The sequence below is a fragment of the Manis javanica genome, chromosome 7 (genome assembly GCF_040802235.1).
Source record: "Manis javanica isolate MJ-LG chromosome 7, MJ_LKY, whole genome shotgun sequence".
Classification (NCBI taxonomy): Eukaryota; Metazoa; Chordata; class Mammalia; order Pholidota; family Manidae; genus Manis; species Manis javanica.
This window is the reverse complement of record NC_133162.1, coordinates 42,319,445-42,339,563: the sequence shown is the minus strand read 5'-3', so window position 1 is coordinate 42,339,563 and position 20,119 is coordinate 42,319,445. Positions and strand designations below refer to the sequence as shown.

The window sequence follows — 20,119 nt, the reverse complement described above, 5'->3', positions numbered from 1 at the left end:
CCCGGAAAAGGGTAGGATACAAAGCCATCACCCAGCAGGACCCAAGCATTCCCCCAACCCCAGCTCACCAGTGGGAGGAAGGGAATGAGAGAGGGGAGGGAGTGGAAGTACAGGTCTGCTAAATAATGAGCCCTGGTGATGTGTCCCAGGAGCACAGACACACATTGCACGGTGCACTGGATATTGGAGGAGCGGAAAAGCAAGGTCCAACGGAGATTGAGACTGTGAATAGGTTCCCACAGCTAGCTGTCCTGGGACAAAAGAAAAGCAGGCACTTAAAAAGTCTTAAAGGGACAAGGGTTTAACTGGTGGACAAAATCATCCTGGCACACTCAGCCAAGTAAGATGGGAACTTTAAGGAACTTCAGGGGCCCTAACCCCCTGGGTGGCAATGCAGCTCCGAAGCCCCTCGCAGCAACAGGCAGCCTGCCATTCCTTCCCTCCCAACCGCACTGCAAGCAAACCAGGTGACCCGCCATTGCTGCGGAACAGCCAGGAGCGGCCCCACCTATAGCAACCACACAGCTTAGCACAGAGGTTTCTCCCTGCATGCGGCTAACTGGCCTAGATGCAGAGAATGCTCCCTGTGTTCAGTTGACCAGCACAGATAGAAGACACCAGTGCAGAGTCCGGAAGGCACGAAAGGGCTTTGTTCTTGCAGCAGAACACACACTGCTCACCTGTGACCCCCACCAGTGCCCTAGGCCATCCCAAGGGTCGCCCACCCCAGGCAGATCAGGAGATTAACCCAGAGGCTGCTCCGTGTGTGCAGTTGACCGGCACAGACAGTGGAGACAGGAACAGAGTCTGGAAGGCAAGAAAGTACTCTGTTCTCACGGAAGAACATGTGTCACTCACCTGCAACCCCCACCAGTGCCCTAGGCCATTCCAAGGGCCACCCTGCCCACGGCAGCTTAGGGGATTAACCCAGAGGGTGCATCCTGTGCACGGTTGACCAGCACAGACAGCGGACATGGGCATGGAGACCAGGAGACACAAAGGGGATTTGCTATTGCGGCAGAACACGCAGAACTGGCCTGAGACCCCCACCATTGCCCTAGGCCATCTTGAAGGCCACCCTGCCCACGGCAGCTCAGGGGATTAACCCAGAGGCTGCTCCCTGTGTGCAGGTAACTGGCACAGACAGTGGAGACAGGCTAGGCGACCAGCAAGCAGGAAGGGACTTTGTTCTCCCACCTGACACACACACCACTTGCTGGCGACCACTCCCATTGCCATGAAAAGGCAGAAGAACCTTGTTAAATCCAAAATCCCTCAAACACCAGATAAAGGGCTTGGTGAGACTGAAATCATCAATCCTCCAGAAAATTAATCAAAATAAAAGTCATAACCATGCTGATGGACCTGCAGAGAAATATTCAAGAGATAAGGGATGAATTCAGGAGGGAAGTAACAGAAATGAAACAAACAATGGAAGGATTTAAGAGCAGACTGAATGAGGTGGAAGATGACTGTTACTGGAATAAAAATCAGAGAACAGGAATACGGAGAAGCTGAGGCAGAGAGAGATAAAAGGATCTCCAGGAATGAAAGAATATTAAGAGAACTGTGTGACCAATCCAAATGGAACAATATTTGCATTATATGGGTATCAGAAAAAGAAGAGAGAGAAAATGGGATAGAAAGTGTCTTTGAAGAAATAATCGCTGAAAATTTCCCCAATCTGGGGAAGGAAATAGTCTCTCAGAACATGGAAGTCCACAGATCTCCCAAAATAAGGAACCCAAGGCGGACAACACTAAGACATATAATACTTAAAAATGGCAAAGATCAAACACAAGGACAGGGTATTAAAAGCAGCCAGAGTGAGAAGCTGAAAGCTTTTCCTCTAAGATCGGTAACAAGACAGGGATACTCACTCTCCCGACTGTTATTCAACATAGTACTGAAGGTCCTAGCCATGGCAATCAGACAAAACAAAGAAATACAAGACATCCAGACTGGTAAAGAAGTCAAACTGTCACTATTTGCAGATGACATGATATTGTACATAAAAAACCCTAAAGACTCCACTCCAAAACTATTAGAACTAATATCTGAATTCAGCAAAGTTGCAGGAAATTCAGTTGTATTAATACAAAATTAATACACAGAAATCTGTTGCTTTCCTATACACTAACAATGAACTAGCAGAAAGAGAAATCAGGAAAACAATTCCATTCACAATTGCATCCAAAAGAATAAAATACCTACGAATAAACCTAACCAAGGAAGTGAAAGACCTATACCCTGAAAACTACAAGACACTCTTTAGAAAAATTAAAGAGGACACTAACAAATGGAAACTCATCCCATGCTCTTGGCTAGGAAGAATTAATACCGTCAAAATGGCCATCCTGCCTAAAGCAATCTACAGATTCAATGCAATCCCTAGAGCATTCTTCAACAAACTGGAACAGATAGTTCTAAAATTCATATGGAACTACCAAAGACCCCTATAGCCAAAGTAATCCTGAGAAGGAAAAATAAAGTGGGGGGGATTTCGTTTCCCAACTTCAAGCTTTACTACAAAGCCACAGTAACCAAGACAATTCGGTACTGGCACAAGAACAGAGCCACAGACCAGTGGAACAGAATAGAGACTCCAGATATTAACCCAAACATACACGGTCAATCAATATATGATAAAGGAGCCATGGACATACAATGGGGAAATGACAGCCTCTTCAACAGCTGGTGTTGGCAAAACTGGACAGCTACATGTAAGAGAATGAAACTGGATCACTGTCTAACCCCATACACAAAAGTAAACTCCAAATGGATCAAAGACCTGAATGTAAGTCATGAAACCATAAAACTCTTAGAAAAAAACGTTGGCAAAAATCGCTTGGACATAAACATGAGCGACTTCTTCATGAACATATCTCCCCAGGCAAGGGAAACAAAAAGCAAAAATGAACAAGTGGGATTATATTAAGCTAAAAAGCTTCTATACAGCAAAAGACACCACCAATAGAACAGGAAGGCATCCTACAGTAAAGGCAAATATATTCATAAATGACAGATCCAATAAAGGGTTGACATCCAAAATATATAAAGAGCTCACACACCTCAACAAACAAAAAGTAAATAATCCAATTAAAAAATGGGCAGAGGAGCTGAACAGACACTTCTCCAAAGAAGAAATTCAGATGGCCAACAAGCACATGAAAAGATGTTCCACATCGCTAGTCATCAGAGAAATGCAAATTAAAACCACAATGAGATATCACCTCACACCAGTAAGGATCACCACCATTCAAAAGACAAACAACAACAAATGTTGGCGACATTGTGGAGAAACGAAAACCCTCCTACACTGCTGGTGGGAATGTAAATTAGTTCAACCATTGTGGAAAGCAGTATGGAAGTTCCTCAAAAAGCTCAAAATAGACACACCATTTGACCCAGGAATTCCACTCTAGGAATTTACCCTAAGAATGCAGCAGCCCAGTTTGAAAAAGACAGATGTACCCCTATGTTTATTGCAGCACTATTTACAATAGCCAATAAATGGAAGCAACCTAAGGGTCCATCAGCAGATGAATGGATAAAGAAGATGTGGTACATATACACAATGGAATATTATTCAGCCATAAGAAGAAAACAAATCCTACCATTTGCAACAACATGGATGGAGCTAGAGGGTATTATGCTCAGTGAAATAAGCCAGGTGGAGAAAGACAAGTACTAAATGATTTCACTCACCTGTGGAGTATAAGAACAAAGCAAAAACTAAAGGAACAAAACAGCAGCAGAATCACAGAACCCAAGAATGGACTAACAGTTACCAAAGGGAAAGGGACGGGGGAGGCTGGGTGGGAAGGGAGGGCTAAGGGCGATAAAGAGGCATTACAATTAGCATGTATAATGTGGGGGGAGGCACAGGGAGGGCTGTGCAACACAGATAAGACAAGTAGTGATTCTATAACATCTTACTACGCTGATGGACAGTGACTAATGGTGGTTGTGGGGGGGCGGGGCTTGGTGAAGGGGGGAACCTAGTAAACATAATGTTCCTCACGTAATTGTAGATTAATGATACCAAAAAAAAAAAAGAATTATATTAGTAAGCATTCTGTGGTAGCCAAAGGATTATAAAATAAAAATAGGATATGAGCAGTGATTTTTCAATTATTGAAAGTGTAAATTTATAGCTCTCCTTTTAACTGCTTAACCTGAATCTTCTAAATAAAACCTCATATGTACAAATATACATATACATCTATATACTTCTCCCTGATCAGTGACTAATAGACGATTCAAGTACTAACAGTTTGAAATTCCCTCATTTATAACTATAGAATCTTAGAATGGAAACTGTAGAAAGCATACAGTTAAGTTCTGACCTAACACAAGAATGCTTCTTAGAATCATTTCCATAAGTGATCACCCAGCCTCTGCCAGAATATGTTCAAGAACAGAGAACACATTATCCTATAAGGCAGTACATTTTAATTTCCACCCATTCTCAGTTCAATCTCTGATCCAAAACAGAGATCATCTACTCTTTCCTCTTTACATAACCCTTTCAAATATGTAAGACAAAACTCATGTGTTCCCTTAATCACCTGTTCTCAGGCTAAATGTTCTAGTACACCTATGACTCAACATGGTACACTTTATTCATGCCCTTGTGTAATCCCCACTCTTTGAGGATGGACTGAACCTGGAGACCTTCTAATGAACAGAATACTGTAAAGGTGATGGGATGTCATTTCCAAGATTACAAACTCTAGCTTCTTTCTTCTTCACTGCCATGGAAGCCAGTTAACATGTTGTAAAGTGCTCTATGGAGAATCCCATAGACAAGGAACTCTAGTCAACAAACCAGGAAGTAACAAAGTCCCTTAGTCAATCAACTTATGAGAAACTGAATCCTGCCAATTATCACATGAGAGAATTTGGAAGCAGATACTCCCACTGTAGAGTCTTCAGATGAAACCAAAACTCCAGCTAGCAACTTGATTGCAGCCTATGAAAGATATACCCTGACTCTTGACCCAAAGAAACTGTGTGATAAAAAATAGCTTTGAGTAGCTAAAATGTAAGGTAATTTGTTATGCTGCAATAGATAACTAATGTATCAAGCAATTTCACTTCCTATCCTAGCCTAGAAAAATATTTACATTTTTATTAAATAGAGAAAAAATAAAAACAAAAACAATTAAAATGTTCATCAAAGGGGAATGAATGGATAAATACAATGTGATATAGTCTTAAGATTTATTGCTATGCATCACTTTAAAATACATGAAATAGATCTTTGTATTTCAACATCAGATCTCAACATAATACTAAGAAAGTTGCAGTATTGCCCCTATGACATTCCATTCATGTAAAAATTTTAAAGCACTACTATGTATTAATTGTAGATATATTTTATATGCATATAAAATTATAAGAAATGGATTGCATTTCTGTTTAAATGTATAGATTAAACACACATCTATCTACTTCCTTCTAAATTAAATCTCCACTAAAAATAAGAGTAAAGGAATACAACAGATAAAAATCCATAAGGACAAAGAAACTGGGAAACAGGGGTAGAATTTACACAGAATTTTGTAAACTGGAAAGCACATAAATGTGTGGTAACTGATTAATACACTAGAGAAAGAACTGGAGGGTAAACGTTAACCAGAAGCATATGTACTCCCACTACCCAACTTAGAAAAGACACAGGAATTGGAACCTTTTGCAGGTGGGAATGTGAGGTGGGACTTAAAAATGGAAGTGCAATTTAAATATGTGTTTAAGAAGTAGATGCTTCAGCTTCTCTCTTTCAGTAGGATATGGTCAATCAGGCAAATCACCCCCAGCCCTGATTGAAGTTCTTTAGGCTTATTTCCTGAAGAGAGTGAGCCAGAGAGGGTGTGATTCAGGGATACCAGGCATGACCAAACTGGGTGAGATACCTTATTAAAAACAGGGAAACTTTCTCAAAAAACTAAAAATAGAAAAACCATTTGACCCAGTAATTCCACTTGTAGGAATTTGCCCAGAGAAAACAAGATCCCTGATTCAAAAAGACATATGCACCCCTATGTTTATTGCTGCAGTATTTACAATAGCCAAGATATGGAAGCAACCTAAATGTCCATCAGTAGATGAATGGATAAAGAATATGTGGTACATATACACAATGGAATATTATTCAGCCATAAAAAGAAAAATTCTGCCATTTGCAACAACATGGATGGATCCAGAGGGTATTACGCTCAGTGAAATAAGTCAGGCAGAGAAAGACAAATATTAAATGATTTCACTCATTTGTGAAGTATAAAAACAATGTGAAATAGAAGGAACAAAAAAAGCAGTATTCAGACAGTGAGAAGGGACTAGTGGTTACCAAAGGGGAAGGGTTGGGGAGGGTGGGTGGGGAGGGAAAAGGGGATTAAGGTGCACTGTAAATCACAATCACAATATAGGTGGGTCACTGGGACAGTAGTCTAGCATGAAGAATACAATTAATGACTCTATAACATCTTACCACATTGATAGACAGTGACCGCAGTGGAGGGGGTGAGGTCTTGATAATATGGGTGAATGTTAAAGTACTGTTTTGTGAATGTGAAACCATCATAAGATTGTATATCAATGATACTTTAATAAAAATAAACAAACAAACCAATTAAAAATGGGAAATCGAGTTGAGCAGGTACTTCACCAAAGAACAAATTCAGATGACAAGTAAGGAAAAAAAAGGAAACTTTCAGTTTAACAAAAATTTTAAAAGCATGAGGAGAGATTAAGTGAAAATCTATATATCAAATGGGGAGATCCCCATTCCCTCTTCTCCCTCTCAGCACCAAATTACAGTAGTCAGACTCTATACTCCCCAAGCAAGAAATTGGAGGATTTCCATCTGGAAATGACCAGCCGAAAAGAACACCTGTAAATACTGACAGCTTATGATACCTTAAAGAGAAAAAAAAAGCTTAGAGGAAAAAGACTATCCAGGGAATACAACTTAATCTAAAATGTATTTCTCAGAGAAGTAAGATTTTGCATCTATCAAATAAGAATTCTTATACAAAATTCAGTAAAATGTTTGAAAGACAAATTTAAGGAAATCTCCCAAAAAGTAAAATAAAAAGACATAAATAGCAGAAAAAACGTCCCATGTGAGACTCAGGATTCCTATGTAAGAAAGCTGGAAAGCCCAATATGTATTTGCTAAAAAAACTAGGAATCGTTTAATTTTCTGTTATAACCCCTTTCTGCTTACTTCTCAAGGATATTTTGCTCATTTGCTTAGATTCAAGCTCAAACACGAATCTACTTAGGAGCAGCCACATCTTTCTTTCTTTGTCCCTAGAGCATGGGAAGTAAAAATTACACTCAACCCAGCATGCAAGCACTATCTTCCCAGCAATGCTAGCATAAGGAACTTTCAGGGTCTGTGAGGATGACAGGTGAGCAGTCCCCTTCCACTTATGGGGCTAAAAGAATCAATCCAAGAGGAAAGATTCTAAAAAAATATAAAGAATATCCCAGATTGCAAGACCATTAAGTTTTCAATTTTAAAAGAACCACAAAATCCCCAGCTTTAAAATTCCACAGTAAGCTTTAAAAAACCAAATACTAAGCTGCAGAAAATTAGGGATGAAGAAAAAATTCTGTTAAGTTTCTAGAAGGGTGGGGGGGACATAACATACAAAGGAAAGGAAATCAGAATGGCGTAAGGTTGCACAACAATGTACATGTACTTAATGCCATAAAACTATATACATTTTAAAATGGCTAAAATGCTATACTTTGTTATGTTTTGGGTAAAACTGCAATATTCCCAGAATCTCTCACCTGGCCTTAGTACATCTCCATATCAAAAGGTGTTCCTAAGGGGTGGAGAGAAGCAGTCCATCTTTTCAATAGGTAATTACAAGGGGGAGCAAGGGCATATCTGGACCAGAGAGGTTGGGTGGGGCTCCCCTTTTGCAGTCAGGTTGTGAGAGACATGGGCAAGCACAAGTAGACCACTGCTTGTAGGGAATAAAACGAGTTTCTCCCACTTTATTTCTCCCTTTCACTGATTTCAATTTCAAAGGTATTTTGCCCCAGGCTGGGAAAATATTTTCCTCCCAGAGTTACATATGTATAGTTAACCAAAAAAAAAATTTTTTTTGAAAGAATGATGGATCACTTCAGTGGTCAGATCCCAATTCCTTGATAAAAATCAGTCCATATATAAACACTACATTTTCTGTAGTATTCTGAATGAAATGTATGCATTGCAAATGCCACCCAGTTTGTTTTATTAGAAATTAAAGTTTTACTTATTTTTGTTAATAAATTACCATTTGTTCTTATAAAAATAAAATACAAAGAATCATATCAGACTTTTCATCTATAGCCCAAGAAGCAAAAACATAGAAATACCTTTAAAATTGTAAGAATGATTTCCAACATGTAATTCTATTCACCAATACAGTATTAATTTGGAAGATAGAATAAAAACATTTTCATATATATGAAGGTTTCAAAATTTTTAACTCCTATAATGTTAACTCTCAGGAAGTTTCTAAACAATGTGTTTCATAAAAATGAGGGAGTAAACCAAGAAAGAAAATGACATGTGTAGTTCAGGAAGCAGAATTGCCAGGATGAAAGTAAAAGTAAATCCCAAAGTGACAGATAAAGAGCAGGCCTAGCTAACAAACAACCTAAATTAGAGCAGAATGTAGAACAATATACAAGGTAGGTCTCTAAGGAGAAAAAAAAAAAAGATTGATAAATTATTTACCAGATTTGAATGGTAGAGTTTCATGGTCCCAGCTAAGAGTCTGAGAATGATTTCATGACAGAACTTTAAAAACTGAGCAAATGAAAAAAGCAAGGCCATTATGCCTAAGGAAAAAATATATATAAGAAAATAATTATAAGCATTGTATATTTTATGTAGGTCATGTTCAATATTTGTATAATATAAACAATGACTTAAACTCCAAAAGTATATATATTGAGAATATAAGGCAGAAGACATACATGCATTTAAAAGAGTCAAATCCTCAAAAATGAAAAATTATTATTTTAATAATTTTTAAAAGCATGTGATATAATTATGCTATTAGAAATATTCAAGACAGATTAATATGGTTGCATCTGGGGGTAAGATAACTGCTATTTTTTCTTCTAAGCACATAATATTAAAAAATTATAAACCATGTACATGTATTACTTTGATAAAAATAAAAGTTTGTTGTAAAGCCAGAAGGGGCTTTAGCTTTATCTGTAATGTCTTGCTTATTATAAAAAATGTTTTTATGATTTCTCAAGGAGAGATGAAGAAAAACAGGTGTAAAGAGTGGTAATTCTGAGTGACAATAATATAGATATTTGTTATAGTTTGCAGTTTTAAAATTTCTCAATACTCCCCTCCCCAAATCCCAACAATTTCCTGTATAAATGGTTTGCAGGCCATTTATGGTTCTGTCCGCCTTCCTTGGAATGCTCTCCACTTTGTCAGTGTCCATTTAAACCAATATGCAAAATGTGTTTCCAACCTAGTACAAAAATATATTGGAACCAATACTTTTGTGACCTAGATAAACTCTTTGTAATATAGCTGAAGGCACTTTTACTAGCAACACTGCATAGGCAATTCCTGCTACATTAGTGATTAACCAAAATTCCCAGACATTTTTCACCTGAATTGCTGCCCAATCAGACCTTCCTCATCCTGCTCTTGTGCATTTGAGGTTCTGAATTTAAACACAGAGCTTATCCCTGTTAAATTTAATTTGTTTGGGCCCATGTTTTCATCCTATGAATATAATTTTTAAGGCTTTATTCACCAAGTCATATTAACTACTTCTGCAGCTTTGTAACGCTTGCATATCTGATCAACATTTTTTTAATTTTTTTAACTCTAGCCAAGGTCCAAAATAATCCACCAGAGACTTCCCTGGTGAAATTAAGAGTCTAGTTGTGTAGAGTTATTCAGTCTTCCACACATTCACTTAGTCAATCAACCAAACCATATTTTACTACATGTCAGCCACAAATGTACCATGAAAGCCTGAAACTGCAGGATTATGACTAAACTAGAACAATCGGCTGATCAACTAACCTCATAATTCTACACAAAAATAGAAGTAAAAGAATTCAAGAGTAGAAATAGAAGTAATTTCTTATGATAAATCAACCCGTACTGTTTAATACTCTGTATCATCTATTTAGTCATTTATAATTGAATTTCCCAGGATTTAACATCAATTTTACAGGTCTGCAGTTTTCTGACTACTTTCCTCTTTTTAAATATCAGGACATTTGTCTCTCTCTGGTTTTTATCATTTCTCAAGTTAATCCTTGAGAGTCTGGGAATGATTTTATGACAGAACTTTAAGAACTGAGCAAATGAAAAAAGCAAGGCCATTATGCCAACAGTGGTTCTGAAATCATGAGCCAGGTAATCCAGCACTCTGAAATTCAACTGAGCCTTAAGACTTAAATTCATTTAAAAATGTTCATTCTTAATATCCTGGAATAGTTTCTAGTTTACCATTTGCTGTATACTTTCTAGTTTGAAAACTACTGTCCTTACTGCTCATAACAATCTATACAGAACTTACTTTTTGAAAGACCTTTTACAATTCCTCAAAAATCTTATAAATAGGCTAGATAGAAATTAATATACCATTTCATTCTGTACATAAGGAAGCTGAAGCACAGAGAAAATTATTTGCTCAAGGTCAAATGAACCAAAATCTCCTACTGCAATCTCAGGCTCTTTTCATAAGGTCAAATTACTTAAGACTGTATATAAAATTTCTTGCTGAAAAACGGATTTTTCAGTTAGTGGTTGACAAGGGTTAAGGAAGGCAAAGGGTGCGAAGGAAGTGGGTGTAGCTATTAAAGGTCAATATGATGGATACTGTGCTGATGAAAATATTCTATACCTTCACTGTATCAATGTCAATATTCTGGTTATATTGGACTACAGTTTTGGAACACATTACCATTGAGAGAAACAGGGTACAGAGTATATCAGATCTCTCTAACTCTGTATGAATCTGGAATTATCTCAAAATAAAAAGTTTAATGAAAAATAATAAATAATTGATCTTTCTTACTTAAACCAATTTCATTTTAAAGAGCCTTACTTAAAGGAATAGTTTAAGTAAATTAAAACAAAACAAAATAAAAGAGAATCATACATAGGGCTCTGAAAGCCAGCACAGTGTACTTTACAAGTCAAATCTCATCAACCAAAGCACAAAAAAGCCATAAAGATCCTTGGAGCCTCCAGATTCTTATTTCCCAAAGCAGCAAAGCCTAGTAAGACAGTATAGGAGACCAATTACTAAATCACCTCAAAAAGAATCATTGGAATGAAGTTAGAACCACCAAAACTTTCCTCAACCCACCATACATTTTACTGCAATCTTCAACTTAGAGAATGACTGAGTGTGCATGTGTGTCACCTTCAACCTGATACTCAGAACCACACATTTCAAGAGTCCCAAAATTGCTTCTATTTTTTTGCTACTCACAAAGTGCCTGAAGCTTCAACCATTTCCTGCTTCTCCCAGCTGCAGGACTTGGAATCAGGAAAACCTGCACTCAGCGTCTAGAGCAGGTCTGGCTAGAAGGATGAGCTCATCTCTTCAGATGTGCACCTGATCCTCAGGCAGCTGCTCCTCCTCCAGCAAGCAGGTCTTTGTATGTTTAAAGTGACACCCACAACCTGTGCAACCAGTTGGCCAGAGTCAGAACAAGTCCTTCCCTACACGCATTTAGTGCCATGGAATCCTTTCCTGCTCTAGCCACTCTACACAGCCACAAAGTTCAGGAGGCAGTGGTGGCGGCAGTGGTCACTGATGCTCCTGTCATGGCCTCACTAGAGAAGGATTTCATTTTCAGCTATAATGAGGTCAGATCTTTCACCACTACCCTGAGAACATTGTACTGTTGGTTTCAACAGGTTCTTACCCAGTCTCAGACCTTACTTTTCTAAGAACTTGCAATTTATTTTCTTAAACCAAGAATGTAATGCTTTGACATACCTTTTAATTCTGTTTGTACTGTCTACATGTCTCAATTAACCAAGGCAGCTAAACGCACTATATGCAGTTAGAGCTAAATGCTCCAAATTAAGCTTGCTGCTCAGTTTCATTACTTCTAAGAAAACATTTACTCTACCTTAGCTGTCTATTTATTTTGGTAAGGCACATAACAATCCTAACCCAAAAGATATGTAGATTTCATTTCAAAATGATATAATATTGGTACTGAATATATCTTCAATCAGAAGTACCTGAGTACCAAGCAGTCATTCAACAAATATTTCTGTGCACCTATTACGTACAACTATTTCTGATAGAGTGCAGGACTCTGGGCATTGAACTAAAAAAACAAAAAACAAAAAAACTAAGAAATAACCCTTCCCACCTTAGCCTTCCATAGGACCTCTGTAGTATTTTTACTCCTACCATAATAAGCTTCTAATACACTAACAGGCTGACAAAAGAGTATAAACTAGTCAGACAAACATCAAATTCATTAGTGGTTACCTTTGAGAGATGGCAAGGAACTTGGCAATCAATAAAGGGGTACTCAGGGGACTTCAACTAATTTAGTAATGTTTAATTTGATGGATTGTGGATACAAGGATACTTATATTATTATTCTTTTTAAATGTTTTAAATAATAAATACATTTTTAAAAACAAAGATAACTTCTGTGCTTCAAAGGACACAGTCAACAGAGTAAAAGGCAACCCACAGAATGGGAGAAAACATCTGCAAGTCATTTATCTTCTAAGGACTTAGTATCTAGAATATGTAAAGAACTGCTACAAGTTAACTACAACCAATGTAAAAGTACACAAAGGACTTGAATAGGCATTTTTCCAAAGAAGATATACAAATGGCCAATAAACATATGCAAGTATGTTCAACATCACAAGTCATTAGGGAAATGCAAAACAAAACAACAAGATACCATCTCACACCCATTAGGATGGCTACTATTAGAAAAACAGAAAATAAAAATTGTTGATAAGAATGTGGAGAAATTAGAACCCTTGTACACTTTTTGTGGAAATATAAAATGGTACAGTTATAAGGAAAATAGTATGGCAATTCCTTAAAAAATTAAAAATAGAATTGCAATATGATACAGCAATTCCATTTCTGGGTATACATCCAAAAGAACTGGAACCAGGGTCTCAAAGAAATCATTGTACACCCATGTTCATAGCAGCATTATTCACAATAGCCCAAAGATGGAAGCAACTCATGTGAATGGATATGCAAAATATGGTATATACATATAATGGAATATTATTCAACCTTAAAAAGGAAGGAAATTCTGACACATGCTACAACATGGATGAACCTTCAGGACATTATTCTAAGTGTAATATAGCCATGCACAAAAGGACAAGTATTCAATAATTCCATTTTTATCTGGTACCCAGAAGAGTCAAATTCAGAGACAGAAAGTAGAATGGTAGTTGCCAGGGACTAGGGAGAGAGAGTAAAGGAGGAATGGGGAGTTGTTTAATTGGTATAGAATTCTAGTTTTGTAAGATGAGAAGAGTTATGGAGATTGGTTGCATAACAATGTGAATGTATTTAAAACTATTAAAACTAATGAATTATACACTTAAAAATGGTTAAGGTATCAACTATACTTCAATTTAAAAAATGACATCACAATAAAAAATGGTTAAGGTGGTGAATTTTATATTGTGTATTTTGCCACAATTTTTTAAAAAAACAACGAACTAATCAAAATAAGTCTTAGGCTGATGAAAGGTATTGAGTAAGAAAAATTCTAAATCCAAATTCAGTCAGCTGCTTTTCTCCTCTTTTAAAAATCAATTCAATATGTGGTGGAGACTTGATGATGGGGGCACTCTAGTAACCATAATGTTGCTCATGTAATTGTAGATTAATGATACCAAAATAACAAAAAATAAAAAATAAAAAATAAAATCAATTCAAGCTTTATTGGTGATTTTGTTGAAAAAACTGATGTGCCATTGGCATTAGACAAATTCATTACTCTAATCAGTCTCATACAACTAAGAACCCAATATATTTGGGGCAGCTAATGTACTCCTAGAGAATGAAGTAGAAAAGTAAGTATCATCACTAAAGTTTGCTGAAAAGGAGACTTGCCTAAAGAACATACTCCCCCTCCCCACTAAATACTGAGGGTGGTAGCTTATAAATAAGTTATTCATCATATTTTATACAAAATTTGAAATCTGCATTGAACTATCTTAGCCCCATTCCTGATTCAAAAAGGGTGAAGATAAGAAAACTATAATTAAAAAATTAAGATATAATCCTTCAGAGAAAGATAAGTGCTTCACTGGGTTGTTGAAATGGTTAAATGAGTTACTGCATGTAAAGCATTGAGCTAATGGTTGGCACATGGTATTACTCAACAAAAGTTACTCAACCTTTCTTCATCTTCTAATGTCCCTATTTTTTCCATTAAACCAACATAACCAAAATTAGTTTTATAACATAAACATGGATATTTAAAACTTTATAAACTTCCAGAATGATCTTATAATTAGTATCATTTAATACTTAAAATAGTTTAATGATGGAGAAAAAATGAAAGTTTGAGTGTCTACTATATGATACCTATATGAATCTATTAGTTCACTTAATTTGTTTAGGCAGCTTGTTATTATCCTGATTTCACAGAAAAGAGAACTGGGGTTCAGAAATATTTAGTAATTTGTCCAACTTTCAGAGTAGTATTAAATGGAAGGACTGATATTTTAATTCTGTCTGGCTCCAAAGCTCATACTCTTCTCACTGCAACTATCTTAAACCCTTTGAGAGAGACCTCCTCATTCTCCTGTTTAATTATTTATTCATTCACTCCTTCCTTCAATCAAACAATTCAATGGTGCCTGGCACACCCTACTAACACGAGGATATAAAGATGATTAAAACAGCCTCTGAGCTCTCATAGCCTACAGGGTGTGTGTCTGGGAAGGAGTGGAATAGAGGAACACAAATCAAGAGCAATACAATTGAGTTAAGAGCTCAATAACATCAGTATAAGCTGAATTCCACTGAAAAATGGAAGGTAACTACTAGTGTGAAGGAATCTGGAAAGGCATTGCATAAGAAGTACCACTTCAGCTGAAATTTTTTAAATATGTGGTTACAACTTGAGAAAAACCATCTACACAGAAAACCACCTTCCCCATAAGGTTGGAAACAAAGAAAAGATGTTTGCTTTTGCAACCCTTATTCAACACAGTATTGGAAATGCAAGGCACTGTAATAAAGCAAGAAAGAGAAATAAAAGGCATACAGATTGGAAAGAGAGAAATAAAAGTATTTCTCCTTGCAAATGAGATAACTGGGTACATAGAAAATCCCAAGGAATCTTAAAAAAAATCCTAGAAATAGTTAACAACAAGATCACAGGATATAAGATCAACACAAAATATTAATCACATCTCTCTATACTAAAAATAAAAATGCAGAAACCAAAATTAAAAACACATTAGCATCTACAACCACTCCAAAGAAAATTAAATACTTAAGTATATACTTGTCAAATCATGTTGAGGCTAAAAATTAAGAAATGCTGATGTAAGAAATCTAAGAAGACCTAAATAAACAGGAAGGCTTGTTCTTAGATTTGAAGACTCAACATGATAAAAATGTCAATTCTTCCCAAATTAATCTATAGGTTTAATGCAATTCCTACCAAAATTCCAGCAAAGCTTTTTGTAGATATAGACAAGTTTATTTTAAAATTTATAGGGAAAGATACAGACTCTAGAAGTGCTGAAACAATCTTGGCAAAGAATAAGTGGGAGGAATTATTCTATCCAAAATTAAAGATTATAACATAGCTACAATAATCAAAACAGTGTGATATTGGAAGAGGGATAGACATATAGATTAATGTAACAGAATAGAAAAACAAAAATCAGACCCACATACCCATACAAACATTCCTGACTTTTGACAAAAGTCAAAAGCAATGCAATCTAGAGTTAGGCAAAGAGTTCTTACACTTGACAGTAAAATCATGATTCATAAAGGAAAAACCAATGAATTGGACCTCACCAAAATTAAATACTTTTCTTCTATGAAAGCCAGGTAAAAGGATGAAAAAGACAAGCTATAGACGAGAAGAAAATATTCACAGACCACATACTCAACAAAGGACGACTAATACCTAGAATATATAAAGATCTCTCAAAACTCAAAGTAAAAAATCAAACAACCCAATTACAAAGTGGGCACAAGACATGAAGAGAACTTTCAACAAAAAGAATATATAAATGGCAAATAGCACATAAAAAGATGTTCAACATTACTAACCATTACAGAAATGCAAATCAAAACCACAATGCAATAATATCACTATACACCTATCAGAAAGGCTAAAATAAAAAGTAGTGATAGAGATTCTCAAGATGGCAGAGTGAGTAGGGTGGCTGAAATCTCCTCCCCAAACCATAAATATTTTGAAAATACAGCAAATACAACTATTCCTAAAAGAGAGCCCAGAAGATACAGTACACCAACCAAGCTACATCTACATCTGTGAGAACACAGCATCTCATGAAAAGGATAAGATACAAAGCCATGACCCAGCAGGACCTGAGCACTCCCCCAACACCAGCTTATGGGTGGGAGGAGAAGAATTGGAGTGGGGAGGGAATGGAAGCACAGGACTACTAAATAACCAGCCCTAGTAATCTGCACCAGGAGTACAGACACATATTGCATGCTGTACTGTATATTAGAGAAACAGAAAAGTAAAATACGAGACTAAGACTGTGAACAGGTCCCCAAAGCTGGCAGCCCTGGGACAAAAGAAAAGCAGGCACTTTAAAAGTCTTAAAGGGACAAGGATTTAACAACAGGTAGACAAGATCATCCCGGCACACTGAGCCCAGCAGACTGGGAACTTTAAGGAACTTCAGATGCCCTAACCCCCTGGGTAGCAATGCAGCTCTAAAGCCCCTCACAGCAATGAGCAGCCTACTGTTCATTCCCTCCTGCTGGCACTGCAGGCAAACTGGCTGACCCACCATTGCTGCAGAGCAGCCAGGGAGCAGCCCTGCCCACAGCAACCATGGATACTTCTCACAGCACGCAGCTAACCGGGCAAGGCCCAGAGGCTGCCCACTGCATGCAGCTGCCCAGCACAGACAGCAGAGAGATGGGGAAGAGCCCAGAAGGCACAAAGGGGCTTTACTGTCACAGCAAACACACGCTGCTCACCTGCAACTCCAGCCAGTGCCCAAGGCCATCCTGAGGGCTGCCTGCCCACAGCAGCTCAGGGAATCAACCCAGAGGCTGCCTCCTGCACCCACTTAACTGGCACAGGCAGAAGAAGCCAGCACAAAGTACAGAAGGCACACAGGGATGCCATTCTCACAGGAGAACACATGCTGCTCACATGCAACCCTCGCCAATGCCCTAGGCCATCGCAAGAGCCAACCTGCCCACAGCAGCTCAGTGGATTAACCCAGAGACTGCTCCCTGTGCGCAGTTAAATGGCATACGCACCAGACACCAGCAAGGCAACCAGCAAGTAGGAAGGGACTTTGTTCTCCCAGCTGACACACGTGCCGCTTGCAGGCAATCACTTCTATCGCCATGTAAAAGCAGAAGAAACTGGTTCAGTACAAAATCACTCAAAAACCGGAGAGGGAGTCTGGTAAGACTGAAATCACCAATCTTCCTGAAAAAGAATTCAAAATAAAAGTCATAACCATGCTGATGGACCTGCAGAGAAATACTCAAGAGCTAAAGGAAGAATACAAGAGGGAGATAACAGAAATGAAACAAACAATGGAAGTATTTAAGAGCAGACCAGATTAGGGGGAAGACGATTGCTAATGGAATAGAAATCAGAGAACAGGAATACAGAAAAGCTGAAGCAGAGAGAGATAAAAGGATCTCTAGAAGTGAAAGAATATTAAGAGAACTTTGTGACCAATCCAAACGGAACAATATTCGCATTATAGGGGTACCAGAAGAAGAGAGAGAAAAAGGAATAGAAAGTGTCTTTGAAGAAATAATTGCTGAAAACTTCCCCAATCTGGGGAAGGAAATAGTCTCTCAGAACATGGAAGTCCACAAATCTCCCAAAACAAGAGATCAAAGGAGGACAACACTAAGACATACAATAATTAAAATGGCAAAGATCAAAGACATGAACAGAGAATTAAAAGTAGCCAGAGAGAGTAAAAAGATCACTTACAAAGGAAAACCCATCAGGCTATCATCAGACTTCTCAACAGAAACCTTATAGGCCAGAAGAGAATGGCCTGGTACATTCAATGCAATGAAAAAGAAGGGCCTTGAACCTAGAATACTGTATCCAGCATGATTATCATTTAAATTTGAAGGAGGGATTAAACAATTCCCAGATAAGGAAAAGTTAAGGGAATTTACCTCCCAAAATCCACCTCTACAGTGTATTTAAAGGGACTGCTCTAGATGGAAGTACACCTAAGGCTAAACAGATGTCACCAGAGAAAATAAAATCACAGGAAAGAAAGCAGACCAACCAAATAATAACTAAAGGTAAAATAAAATCAGTTATCCACAAAAATCAGTCAAGGGAAACACAAAGAGTATAGAATAAAACACCTAACACATAAAAAGTGGAGGAGGAAGAAAAAGGGAGAGAAATATAGAATCATCAGACTTTGCTTATAATAGGGTAATAAGTGAGTTAAAGTCAGATGGTTAGGGATCACGGGAAGATGGCGGCGTGAGTAGTTCAGAGGAAATCTCCTCCCCAAAACATATATATTCATGAAAATACAATAAATACAACTATTCCTAAAAGAGACACCAGTGGATGCAGTACAACAGTCAGGATACATCTACATCTGTGAGAAGTCAACATCACACAAAGGGGGTAAGATACAACCTGTGGCCAGGCGGGACCCGAACGCTCCCCCACCCCAGAACCCGGCGGGAAGAAAGGAGTCGAAACGGGGAGAGAGTGAAAGCCCAGGACTCCTAAACAACCAGCCCTAGAAATCCGTACCGGGAGTGCAGACACAAGGTGCACAGGGTGCTGGATATTAGAGAAACAGAAAAGCAAAACCTGTGGGCAGGTCCCCGCTACCGGTGCCCCTGAGACAAAAGAAAAGTGAGTGCTTTCGGCAAGTCTTAAAGAGACAGGGACCCCATAGCTAGACAAAGTCATCCTGGCACAGTTAGCCAGCAGCTGGGAATCCTGGGGAACCTTAGGTGCCCTAAACCCTGGGGAGACAGCGCAGCTCTGAAGCCCCTCACGGCACCAAGCAGCCTGCTAGTCGTTCCTCCAACTGGCACGGATCCCGACACACCGGCCCAGTAGCGGGAGAGTGGCAGCATGGACTGGGGGTGGCAGCACTGGAAGGGACCAGGAGCAGATCATGTGCACCAACAGTGCCAGAGGGGACCAGGACAGGCTTGTGTGAGCCTGCAGCGGCAGCAACCGAACAGCCCGGGTGCGGCTCACGTGCACAGGCAGCAGTGGAGCCAGAGGAGCCCGGTAGAGACCGGAGTGGGAGAGCCCTGCGCGCACCTGCAGTGGAGCCAGAGGGAGCAGGCGTGCTCCCAGCAGCCGACCGGAATCCCAGCCCAACGCACAGCCGCCCGGGCCAAACACAAAGGTCGCTGCTGGCACACAGCTGCCCAACAGGGGTGCCGCTATCACGGAGGAGCACACCTGGCGTGTCTGCCACTCCCGCAGGGCTCCGCGCGGCTCTGACAAAGACCCCACCCACAACAGCTTAGGGGACTAACCTGGTGGCTGCTACAGGAGTGCAGGTAACTGACACAGGCAGCAGATAATGGCAAGTCATCCAGCAAGCAGGAAAGGACTTTCTTCTCCCAGCTGACACACCTGCAACCTGCCTACAGCCACCGCTATCACCATGAAAAGGCAAAAAAACTTAATCTAGTCCAAGATAGTTCAGACAACATCTGAAAGAGGATCTGCAGAGACAGATCAAACCAGTCTCCCTGAAAAAGAATTCAAAATAAAAATCATAAACATGCTGACAGAACTGCAGAGAAATATGCAAGAGCTAAAGGATGAAGTACAGAGGGAGATTACAGATGTGAAACAAACTCTGGAAGGATTTATAAGCAGAATGGATAAGATGCAA

The 20,119-nt window shown here is 38.6% G+C and overlaps 1 protein-coding gene across 44 annotated transcripts in view; it reads right to left on the bottom strand.

The window, feature by feature from the left end:
* Positions 1–20,119, bottom strand: part of USP54 (ubiquitin specific peptidase 54) — a 141,281-nt gene that overhangs the window by 98,038 nt on the left and 23,124 nt on the right. For 7 of the 44 annotated variants that reach the window (XM_073240828.1, XM_073240819.1, XM_073240826.1 and 4 more), the window contains exon 1: positions 11,496–12,701. The exons of 33 other annotated variants lie outside the window; for them this stretch is intronic. The gene's annotated coding sequence lies outside the window, so the exon portion shown is untranslated. Of the gene's footprint in view, positions 1–8,746; positions 8,851–11,495; positions 12,702–20,119 lie in introns of those variants that run through there. 4 more of the 44 variants (XM_073240820.1, XM_073240830.1, XM_073240846.1 and 1 more) reach the window with 1 other exon arrangement.